A 10,069-nucleotide genomic window follows, 5' to 3' on the forward strand; every position below is an offset into this window, starting at 1 on the left:
TCAATGTATTTGGCTCCTTAGGAAATGCTACAATGAAGATGTTTATAGGCAAGATGTTTTTATTTGGATTTATTGTCTCAAGATGTATGTGCAGATGTGTGATTATTGGATTGAAGAGATTCACATTATCAAGCCCTGTATGCGTACATCTTGCCAAATTGCTTTCCACTGCTACCAGTGATGAGTAAGCCTTCCTGTTTGACCATGTCTTTGGCAGCATAGGGTATTTGCTTTTTATGGCTCCTTGCTACTATGGGCTGTAAGAGACAACCTTGGTTATAACTTAGACAAGGTGTACAGTGCCCTTGGGGTGACACAATTTCAGGGCAAATGGGGCAGGAGTTCTCAGCCAGGCACAGGGCGAGGCAGCCTTCCTGTTACCCACGCTGGGAGCAGAGGGAGGAAGCCTGGGTGAGTGCAGGGCCCAAGCTGCTCTTTAAGGCAGCCCGGGGGCGCTACGAGACAGCACGGTCTAATGCAAGGGGCTGTTTAGAGCTCTGCGTGGGCTTGAATCCATTTTTTCTCTAAACTATTGGCTGTGTGCTTTTGGGCACAAAGTTACCTCCTACGTCTCTGCTTTCTTTAATATATATCTTGAGACTAGAAGGCTCCCAGGAACAGCTGTTTGGGGATATAAAAGGGATAACCTTCCCACAGGAGAACTTCAAGAACGGCAAGTTCCTTTCTTCTTTCTGCTTCACTCCCAGATCCCCCAGGAGTCAGGTCACAGCCGGCTGCAGGCCAGTGCAGTGTCTCCATTGGAGCTGGAAAGGACAGAGCCCACCCCTGTGGCGAGCCTTGCTTGCTGCCCTGCAGCTCTGGACGTTGCTGCCCACGCTGTGCCTGGCATATCCCACACATGGGTGAGGCCAGGCCATTTGGTGTTCTGTGGGGTGAGTGTCTTGAGGCCAGCCTTGCATCATTTTTCTTCCTTGTCTTTGGGATGAGATCATGAGAGTCGAGCCTGGTAATTGCTCAGGAAAATAAGGCTCCTTTTTAATCAGGTGCTAAAAGTGCTTTCAGCAGCCTCGTGCAGCGCTGCTGACGGGAGCAGCTTCCAGCCAGTTTTGTGACGCTTCAAAGAGCAGAGGTAAGACTGCTTCTGGGGAGGAAGCACCATCACACCTGCCCCCAACCTTGATTCCCTTGGACCATTGAATACACAGGTCAAATGCAGAGATGGGAAATGCCGATGTGTCTGCAACACAGCTATTGCTGAGTCCCCCGTTGAGCATCTAGGCAACCCCTTGTCTGCGTGTTCCATTCAGTTTCTTTGTCTGTAGAATGGGGACACACCGGCTGAATCTCAGCTCATTGGGTGTGAGGGTCAGGGGGAGAGGAGAGGGAGGCACAGTGCTTGCTGTGCTGTGTGCTTTTCACGTTATGCTTCATTTGCTCTTTTCAGAAGCTCCACGAGGTGGGGAGCACGATTATGTGGGATGGAGATTCACCTGCTCACAGTTCAGTCCCCCTTCCCCGGGCCCAAGCGCTGTCTGCACAGACTCCCTCCTATCGTTGCAGGCACCCGGGGATGCCGGAAGAAAGCCTGGCTTTGTAACCCACAACCAACATGCTTCTTAGCTACCTTGTGCAAAAACGGAGCTGATTGCTTTTGGCCTCTACCTCCAGGCCCAAAGCACCGGGCAAGTCACAAATCTCCCCAGCATTGGGGAAAACATATGTTCAGAAAGAGGAAACTTTGCTGAGCAGATCGTTAAGGCTGCGCGGCTGGGGCGGTACGGGGTGGAGGCGCTCTCTGCTACCCCCCTCCCCAGCCTTTGGTTCTGCTCCCGATAACACGGTAGGTCAAGCATGTGGCTAAATATAGCCGCCCTCCCAGCTGGGCTGTCATCGGGACTGTCAGGAGCATGTCCAAAGTTTTCAGACTGGAACTTCTCAGTTAAACTCAGTTATGGGGGGCAGGGATCTTGTTTTCAGAAGTCCTCCCCTCCTCCCCTTAAACTGTAGACCCAGGGACAGACCCCATAGGGCCGACTAGAAGGCAGGGGAAGTCGGATGGGGGCAGAGAGCGCCTGGACCTGCAGACCTGAGCGTGGCAGCAAGCTGAGTCCTTGAGACCCGAGTCTTGGGTTCCTATGCCCAACAGCCTTGGGAACACGGCTGCCTCACAGGAGCTGTCGGGCCCATCTTTAGGGCCAGGGTGAGTCACTGGCTCATCGCCAGCAGTGTGGGCACTTGGACAACCATTGACCCTCTGAGCCACACTGGCCTCATGTGTAGGAGAGAGTCATGGTAACCTTATGCTTGCTGCTATAGCGAATAAAGGAAAACAAGAGAGTGCTTTCTGTTGAAGCTCCTCACTCTGGTGCAACTAGACTCTGCCACACAATACAGGCTTTGCCCTCTCTCCATCAGCCCTGCCATGCAGGTATCTGGTTCGGCCCAGACAAACTGTTCTAAGCATCTCTGTGTGCTGGGAGCTTGAAGCTCCAAAAAATAATGAGTTCAAGGACACACAGACAGGATACAGCCGAGACAGGAAGATACGCATCTGATATGCCATCCTCCCTTTTCACCCAGGGAAGTCACTTGTACTGTTCTCTGCTTTATTGGTCTGCGAATTCTTAAGGAGGAGGCCAACTGAGGATAGAGAGGCAGGGCTGAGGGAGGGAACTCAAAGGGGGCTCAGTCCTGATGGAGCAGGTTAGGGGGCCCGGGACTGCTGCACTGATCCATCTGAAAACCCTAGGCGCATCATTCTATGTCAGTGCCATCCCTGGATTTGTGCCGTCCTTAGCCCGTGCAGCTGAATACAGTGGTCCCTGTAGGGTCACTTTCTTCCAAGGCTGCCTTGGCCCCTGGAAGATACAGGCTGTTCAAACTTTTTCTCCAGCCTTCTGAGCTCCACGGGCTCCCAGTTTAGGAGGAGGGATTGAAATTTGCTTAACTGAAGGGGTTTATTTTTATTAGTGCCTATTTCCCCCTATCCAGTGGTACAATGCACTGTAGGTAGTTTGTCTGGCTTTGAATCTTCCATTTATTCTAGAAGCATTTGTTTTGTAAATACTATGGGTCAGGCAATGGGATACAGCTGTGAACAAGACAGGACCTCTGCCTTCATGGAACTTACACTTGGGGCTTGAGGGTGGGGATTTCTAGATGAGGGTAGACAGCAGACAGCACCAGGCCACGTGGAGCCTTGCTGGCCAGGGACACGGAGCCTGCATTTTATTCAGTGTTATAGGGAGCCAGTGGTGGGTTTAGTCACAGGTCCGATAGGATCTGATAGACATTTGAAGAAGCTTTCATAGCGGCATTATGTACAATTGCTAAGATATGGAAGCAAGGTAGGTGTGCATCAACAGGTGAATGGATAGAGAAGAAGTGGCACACACACACACACACACACACACACACACACACACACACACACACTGGAACACTGCTCAGCAATAAAAGATGAAGCCTTGCCTTTTGCAGCAACGTGAATGCACTTGGAGGGTATTATGCTAAGTGAGACAAGCCAGACAGAGAAAGACAAGCCCTGTACGGTACCACTTATCTGTAGAATATAAAAAATACAATAAACTGGTGAATATAACCAAAAAGGAGACTCACAGGCATAGAGGCTAGACTAGCGGTTACAGTGGGGGGAGGGAAGGGAGGAGGGGCAATGTAGGGGCGGAGGATTAAGAGGCACAAACTGAGGCATAAGATAAGCTACAGGGATGTATTGTGCAACACGGGCAGTGTAGCCAGTATGTTATAGTAACTATAAATAGAGTATAACCTTTAAAATTGTGAATTACTTTATTGTATACCTTTAACTTATATAATATTATACATCAACTATACTTCAATGAAAAAATAAATAAATTCAAGAAAGATTTCTCTGACTGCAGCATGGAAAAGGGAACGTTGTAGGATGAGATGGGGCAGGGCCAGTCGAAGGACATTGCAGGTGTTCAGAGGGGAGAAGGTGGCCTGGAAGGTCAGAGAAGAGAGGAGAGTGGGGAGGTTATTTGGGGAAGAATTTGGCTCTGGGCGCTTGAATATGAGTGATGCGGAAGAGGAGACCCCAGCAGGACTCACACTCACTCACACTGTCTGCCTCAGATGGGGCAGCGTAAGCTTTAGGAAGCCACTGTGCAGTGGGCTGGTTTCCACCGCTAGCAGGAGCGCGTCTGTGTGACTGACCGCAATATCGGTTCATTTTAACAGTCACAGCAGTCTTACAAGACACAGGTGCTGTGCTATGTCGCTCTTAGTCATTCAGTTGTGTCCAATTCTGCGACCCCATGGACTGCAGCCCACCAGGCTCCTCTGTCCATGGGGATTCTCCAGGCAAGCATACTGGAGTGGGTTGCCATGGCCTCCTCCAGGGGATCTTCCCAACCCAAGGATTGAACCCAGGTCTCCCTCATTGCAGGTGGATTCTTAACTGTCTGAGCCCCCAGGGAAGTCCAAGAGAGGTGCTACTGTTGTCTAAATAGTTTGCTCAACTCACTTGTCTGGTTGCCCCAGCATCCTGATTCCTCCAGAAAATTAGTCTCAGCTATAGCTGTCATCTCTCCCTCAGGCCTCCAGCTCTGGGTATCAGACGGAGCTTGGTTTTTGCCCACTGCTGAGGGATCTGGTCCACACTGGAGAATTTCATGTATATCTTCCCCTTTAGACAGAGGACTGCAATTATTCCCCTTGTGAGCTTGCTAAAAGCTAAATGAACTGTCCCAACTCTCTGTCTCTGAAACAGATGAGATTTACCCTGGAGAGGATGTGGGGCTGCACTGAACCTCCCAGGGGGTCCGGCGCCCCTGCTGAGGGGCCCACTGAAAGACCTGAAGTCCCTGACCCCAGAGACCCCAGCAGTGTCTTTTGAGCCCATCTGGGAGTTTCTGTAGAACAAGAGCGCTCTCACTCAAGCGGCCCCACCTAGACGCCTGTGTGCAGCGGCTGCTCCACGTGCCAGTGGGGAGGGCTTGTGAGGACAGCTGACGTTAGCACGTGGTCAGCATCACACACTCACAGGAGAGGAGAGAGGAGCACAAGGTGAACGGCGTGGGCCTTGGAGCCCCCAGGCCCCTGCCCTTTATCTTACATTGAAACTTCACCCCAGTATGTCTTTGCATGGATCACTGGGCAGTTCCCTGGTCATAAAGGCCTGTTCTTCTAAGTGCAGAGGGATGTGCCTGCTCAGAGTCTTGGGATGAATTGCCCCACGTGTGAGCTTGTGCACACATGCTAAGCATTCGTATGCGTGTGGAAGCACCACAGCTCTCCTGTGGACCGCGAGAGAATCAGGATAAAGAGAGTGGCATTGGGGGCAGCTGGGGGCTCAGGTACAGATGTGTACCTGGCCCCTTGTGCCTGTGAAGGAGGCATCATAATCTGCACCTCCAAGAGGAAGAAAATGGGGCTCTGGCTCACAGTAGCCCTCTACAGCAGGGTCAGCCGTGCACCCCCCCCGCATGGCCTACCTCTCGATATGACCCCTTTGGCTCCCGCCTGGCCATCCATTGTGTTAACTGAGCGCTTGAACAGCATTTGAAGGCCAGGTTAGGTGCTTGAATATATTGCCACATTAATAACTTCAGGACGTTTCAGGCAGCATTGAAATAGTAAATTAGGACACGACGGGCCATATATTCAAGGCAGAGAGCTGAAGTGTCATTTTATTACATGTGCCACGGAATTAAAGGCTTAATTTTCTTTTAAAAGATGGTGATGCATCATTTCCTGCAGCCAGGTAAAAACAGTTAGCAGAAATGATTTACCTCTCCTTCCATTTAAAAATACGGAACCGGAACCCCAGGACCTAGCTCTCTGCTATTTGTCTCTGCCTGGAGGGCACTTGAGGCTTTGATCAGTCATTCCGACTTGAAGGACAGGCCAGATCCTGGCTGTGGTCATGAGAGGGAGGTGAGTGGAGAGCAGTGGCTGTCTCTATGGGTTAGAGGGGTGTGGCTTCTCACACAAGGCTCAGGAGACCGGTCGACTGTGTTCCTTTCCCAACTCTGGCCATAGGCTGGCTCTGCAGTCACTGTTTACCTCTTGAAGCATAGTTTTCTCACCTACAAAATGGGATCACAGGTGAGTTTATGGTGGGGCTGTTGTAAGGTTCTCATGAGATTATAGGTGGAAAGAAAGTGGGCCTTCGGGGGCTCTTGCACAACTAAGTCACATTTGTGGAAGAAAGTTTTAGAATGGCTCTTTATTTTCTGACAGTAAAAGTAATACTCATTGAGGAGGCTTCCCGGGTGGCGCTAATGGTAAAGAAGCTGCTTTTCAAGGCAGGAGACTTAAGGGAGGTGGGTTCCAGGAAGATCCCCTGGAGAAGGGAATGGCAACCCCCTCCAGCATTCTTGTCTGGAGAATCGCATGGACAGAGGAGCCTGGTGGGCTACAGTTCACAGGGTGGCAAAGAGTCAGATATGACTGAAGTGACTCAGCACAGCACCCTGCATGTACTCATTGAGAGGGAATTTGGAAAATATAGAAAATAGCAAAGAAGAAAATAAAGGAAATGGTATAATATAGCCTGGAGATGATCATCATTTTCCCTTTTTTGGCATACTTTTAAAAACAAAATTCGATTCCTAAACATTTACAAATTAATATTCTGGTACTCTGCTTTTCCGGCTTGATATTCCCAACACCAGCTTCACCCTTAATGACTGTCCACAGCTTCTTTGCGTGACTGCACACGATTCTTACTGTGTGGAACAATGCGCACGATCTATGTCGACCCTCTCTTGTCAGACCTTTATCTTCCTTCTTTGAAGAATACTTCCTGTGGCCACTGTAACAAGCTGGTGGTGAGAGAGGGTTCATAGATATTTCTTCACTCACAGTCCTGGAGGACAGAAATCTGGGCTCAAGGTCCTGGCAGGGCTGAGCTGCCTCCAAGTGCCTGGCCAGCCTCTGGCGGCTCCAGGTGTTCTGAGCTTGTGGCCGCATCCCTCCAATCTCTGCTTCTGTCTTCTCACGGCCTTCTCCTTTCTGTGTGTCTGTCTGTCTCCTCCGAGTGCTTCTAAAAGGAGACTTGTCAGAGACTTTGTCCCTGGATTTAGGTCCCCCCTGGGTAATTAGGACAATCTCCTCATCTCTAGATTCTTAACTTCATTATGTCTGCAGAGATTCCTCCCAAATAAGGTCAAAGTCCCAAGCTCTGGGGTTAGAATGTTGACATATCTTTTGGGGGCCACCATCCAGTCCACAGAAGCCAGGAAACCAGGGCTTAAAGAAGTCCAGGGTCACAGGGCTTCCAGGTAGTGGAGCTGGGTTCTGTCCCAGGCATCTGGCCTAAATGCATTTAATTCGCCTGAATATCTTTTTATATATGTGGAGTCATATTTTAAACGTTTGGTTTTAATGGCCTCCTTGTCTGAGGACCCTGGCTCTCTCCTCTCTGTACTTGCCGGGCCCAGTCGCCTTTGGGGACAGGCCCCACAGACCCCATCGTCTGATCCGTCCTTGCCAGTCGGGCGGGAGAGAAGGGAGCTGGCACGCAGTGAGGCCGGTGCTGGCCGTCTGCCCTGAGGGTCTCCTGCTGTCTGAGCCCAGCGTCCTCTCCATCAGATGCTACAGGTTTCAACAGCGCTGGTGGATCCAGCGACCACCCTCAGCGTCTCGCCTTTCCCGAGGAGACCCTCAAGCAGGTCTGCCCTGCCCCCTCACTGCAGCCTGGGGGACACAACTCCCTACAGCACCCTTGACCTCCCCTTGTGGCCAGAGCAGCTAAGAGGCTCAAGTGAGTTTCCTAAAGGTGATGTTGCCATGTTGTCTACGGCTTTGCAAATCTGATTAACGCAAAAGAACGGTTTGCGGGTTTCCTGGGAATGGATATGGAGTCAGAGAAGGCTCCTCTCAGGGGCCCTGAGTCGACTCACCCCCATTCCCTGCTGGGGGCCTGAGCAGTCGCCCTAGTAATCCCCGTCTTGGGGGGCAACACCCAGGAAGTGGGGTCATGCCCCTTATTGTTCCTGGGTCCCCTGAGTCTTGGGCCCTCCCTGAGCCAGCCTGCTTCTGTACCTGGGGACGGAGCCAACTGCTGTCCTCATGCAAACTGGGGCTCAGGGCAAGAGGAGGGGGGACACCTCATACACGACAGGGGCAAGGCCAGGTGGTTGACGATCAGCCACAGTCATTCTGGGACTTAGGTAAAATTATATCCATTTTAGGGCTTCCCTGGTAGCTCAGTAAAGCATCCACCTGCAATGCGGGAGACCTGGGTTCTCTCCCTGGGCTGGGAAGATCCCCTGGAGGAGGGCATGGTAACCCACTCCAGTATTCTTGCTGGGAGAATCCCCATGGACAGAGGAGCCTGGCGGGCTGCAGTCCACGGGTTTGCAAAGAGTCGGACACGACTGAGTGACTGAGCAGAGCACACACCCATTTTAAAGATGAGGAAACGGAAAGGAAAAAATGACTTGTCCAAGGTCACATCAGCAGCAGGGACCAGCACCCCTCGCCTCCGTAGTGGAGGCGGTGAGTCCTTTTCCACAGACTATCCCTACCACATGCTGGTTCTGTTTCTACTTTAGTATAAGCTTAACCCTGAGAAGGTCATAGGCAGGCTTCTGCAGGAAAGACAGGGCTTGACAAGTGAATGAAAAGGATACAGGTTTGGTTTCAGACTTGGAATCTGAATGTTCTGACCATGAGCAGCTGGGCCAGAGTCCAGAGTCAGGGGAGGGAGGTAGAGGAGGAGTCTGTGGGCTGCAGGTACCTGAGCCCTGTAAGTCCCTTGTGGGTTGCATGAATGTCCCCGTGACAGCATGGGGCTGTGCTGATCACTCCATGTGACCAGGTACCCGGCTGGAGTGGGTGGAACTCTGAAGCTCCAACAGAGCTTCTCAGTGGGAAAGGTTAAACGGAAAAGATGTCCAAAGTCCTGGGAAATGAGCCCAGGCTCTGTGGATGGAGATGGGAGCGTCACACATACTGTCTCATCTACTCCCCAGCAGTTCAGCAAAATAGGCTGGGCTATGTCCACATTACAGACTAGGAGATGAGGCTCAGAGAGGTCAAGTGACTTGTCCAGGATAACACAGCGAGAAGAAGATGCAGCTGAGATTCAGTGCTTTCTGAAGCTTGCAGCTCAGAACACGAGCAGGGGGAAAATCTGGCCCCATTCTTCTTCCCGCGATAGCTACTCAGAAATTTACTCTTACAGGGAGAAGTGCTTAAAGACATACAAGACTCAAGAGACATGATATGGTCATAGGTGTGACTGAGGTAGGCATCCTAGCTGGATCAGAAGCTGTTCCTGCTGTAGAGGGAAGCCTTCTGCTGGCTTTTAAGACTCCTGGTGCTGTGGAGCTGAGCATCCCAGGCCCAGGCCTGTGGGAGGGGCCGGGTAAGGCAGCCTGTGTGCTATGACTTCCTCTGGACAACTCTGCCCAGCACCAGTCACGCTGGGGATAGACCCTGGTCCCACTCAGCCACTAATCAGCAGAGCCCCTATCCACCCACGTCCTTGGCACTCCTGCCCAGCTTTCTACCCTCCATGAGACAGCCTGGGGCTGAAATATCACCCGGCTAAGTCCCTCCAACCTGGCCCTGCTGAGAGAGTGCTCTTTGCAGCAAGGAGCGAGGGGAGCACAGAGGCTTACTCACCATAGCAGCATCCTCCTTGAGTGGCAGAAGCGTGGAGGACACAACCGCCCACAGACAGTCATGGGCTGCTTGCAGGGCGCCTGCCCCGGGCACTCACACTTCCTTTCTCGGAGAGGCAATGAGGCAGCGGGAAAGAATCCACTCCCACCCAGCTGGGCCTGCCCTTCGCCTGAGACACCAGATCTGACTTGGAAGCCAGCTGGACATTCCTGTTAGGCTGCTCAGAAATGGACCACGGCCCCACCGCTCAGAGAGGCCTGAGCGCTCCCGCCCCCTGCTTCCTCTGGAGCCTGGCCCTTCTCTGCAATGCCCCCATCCCAAGGGACTGGGTCTGTGACCTTGGTGAAGCCCTCGGCTGACCCAGCTCCCGCCCTCTGGCTCTGTTCGTTTATAAATAGGCCCATTTCTCATCCTGCTCCAGCCCGGAGCTCCACACCCAAGAGGCAGATGCAACCTTGGGATTCCCTTTCCAGCCAAGGGCAGAGCAGGA

At 52.0% G+C, this 10,069-nt stretch overlaps 1 protein-coding gene across 1 annotated transcript in view; it reads right to left on the reverse strand.

Moving 5' to 3' along the window:
• The window catches only part of C5H10orf71 (chromosome 5 C10orf71 homolog), a 49,910-nt gene extending 40,312 nt beyond the window's left edge, over window positions 1-9,598 (reverse strand). Inside the window, exon 1 of the mRNA XM_052639537.1 lies at window positions 9,580-9,598. The gene's annotated coding sequence lies outside the window, so the exon portion shown is untranslated. The remainder of the gene's footprint in view (window positions 1-9,579) is intronic.
• Between the last annotated feature and the right edge of the window lie 471 nt (window positions 9,599-10,069).

This window comes from Budorcas taxicolor, chromosome 5 (assembly GCF_023091745.1).
Source record: "Budorcas taxicolor isolate Tak-1 chromosome 5, Takin1.1, whole genome shotgun sequence".
Classification (NCBI taxonomy): Eukaryota; Metazoa; Chordata; class Mammalia; order Artiodactyla; family Bovidae; genus Budorcas; species Budorcas taxicolor.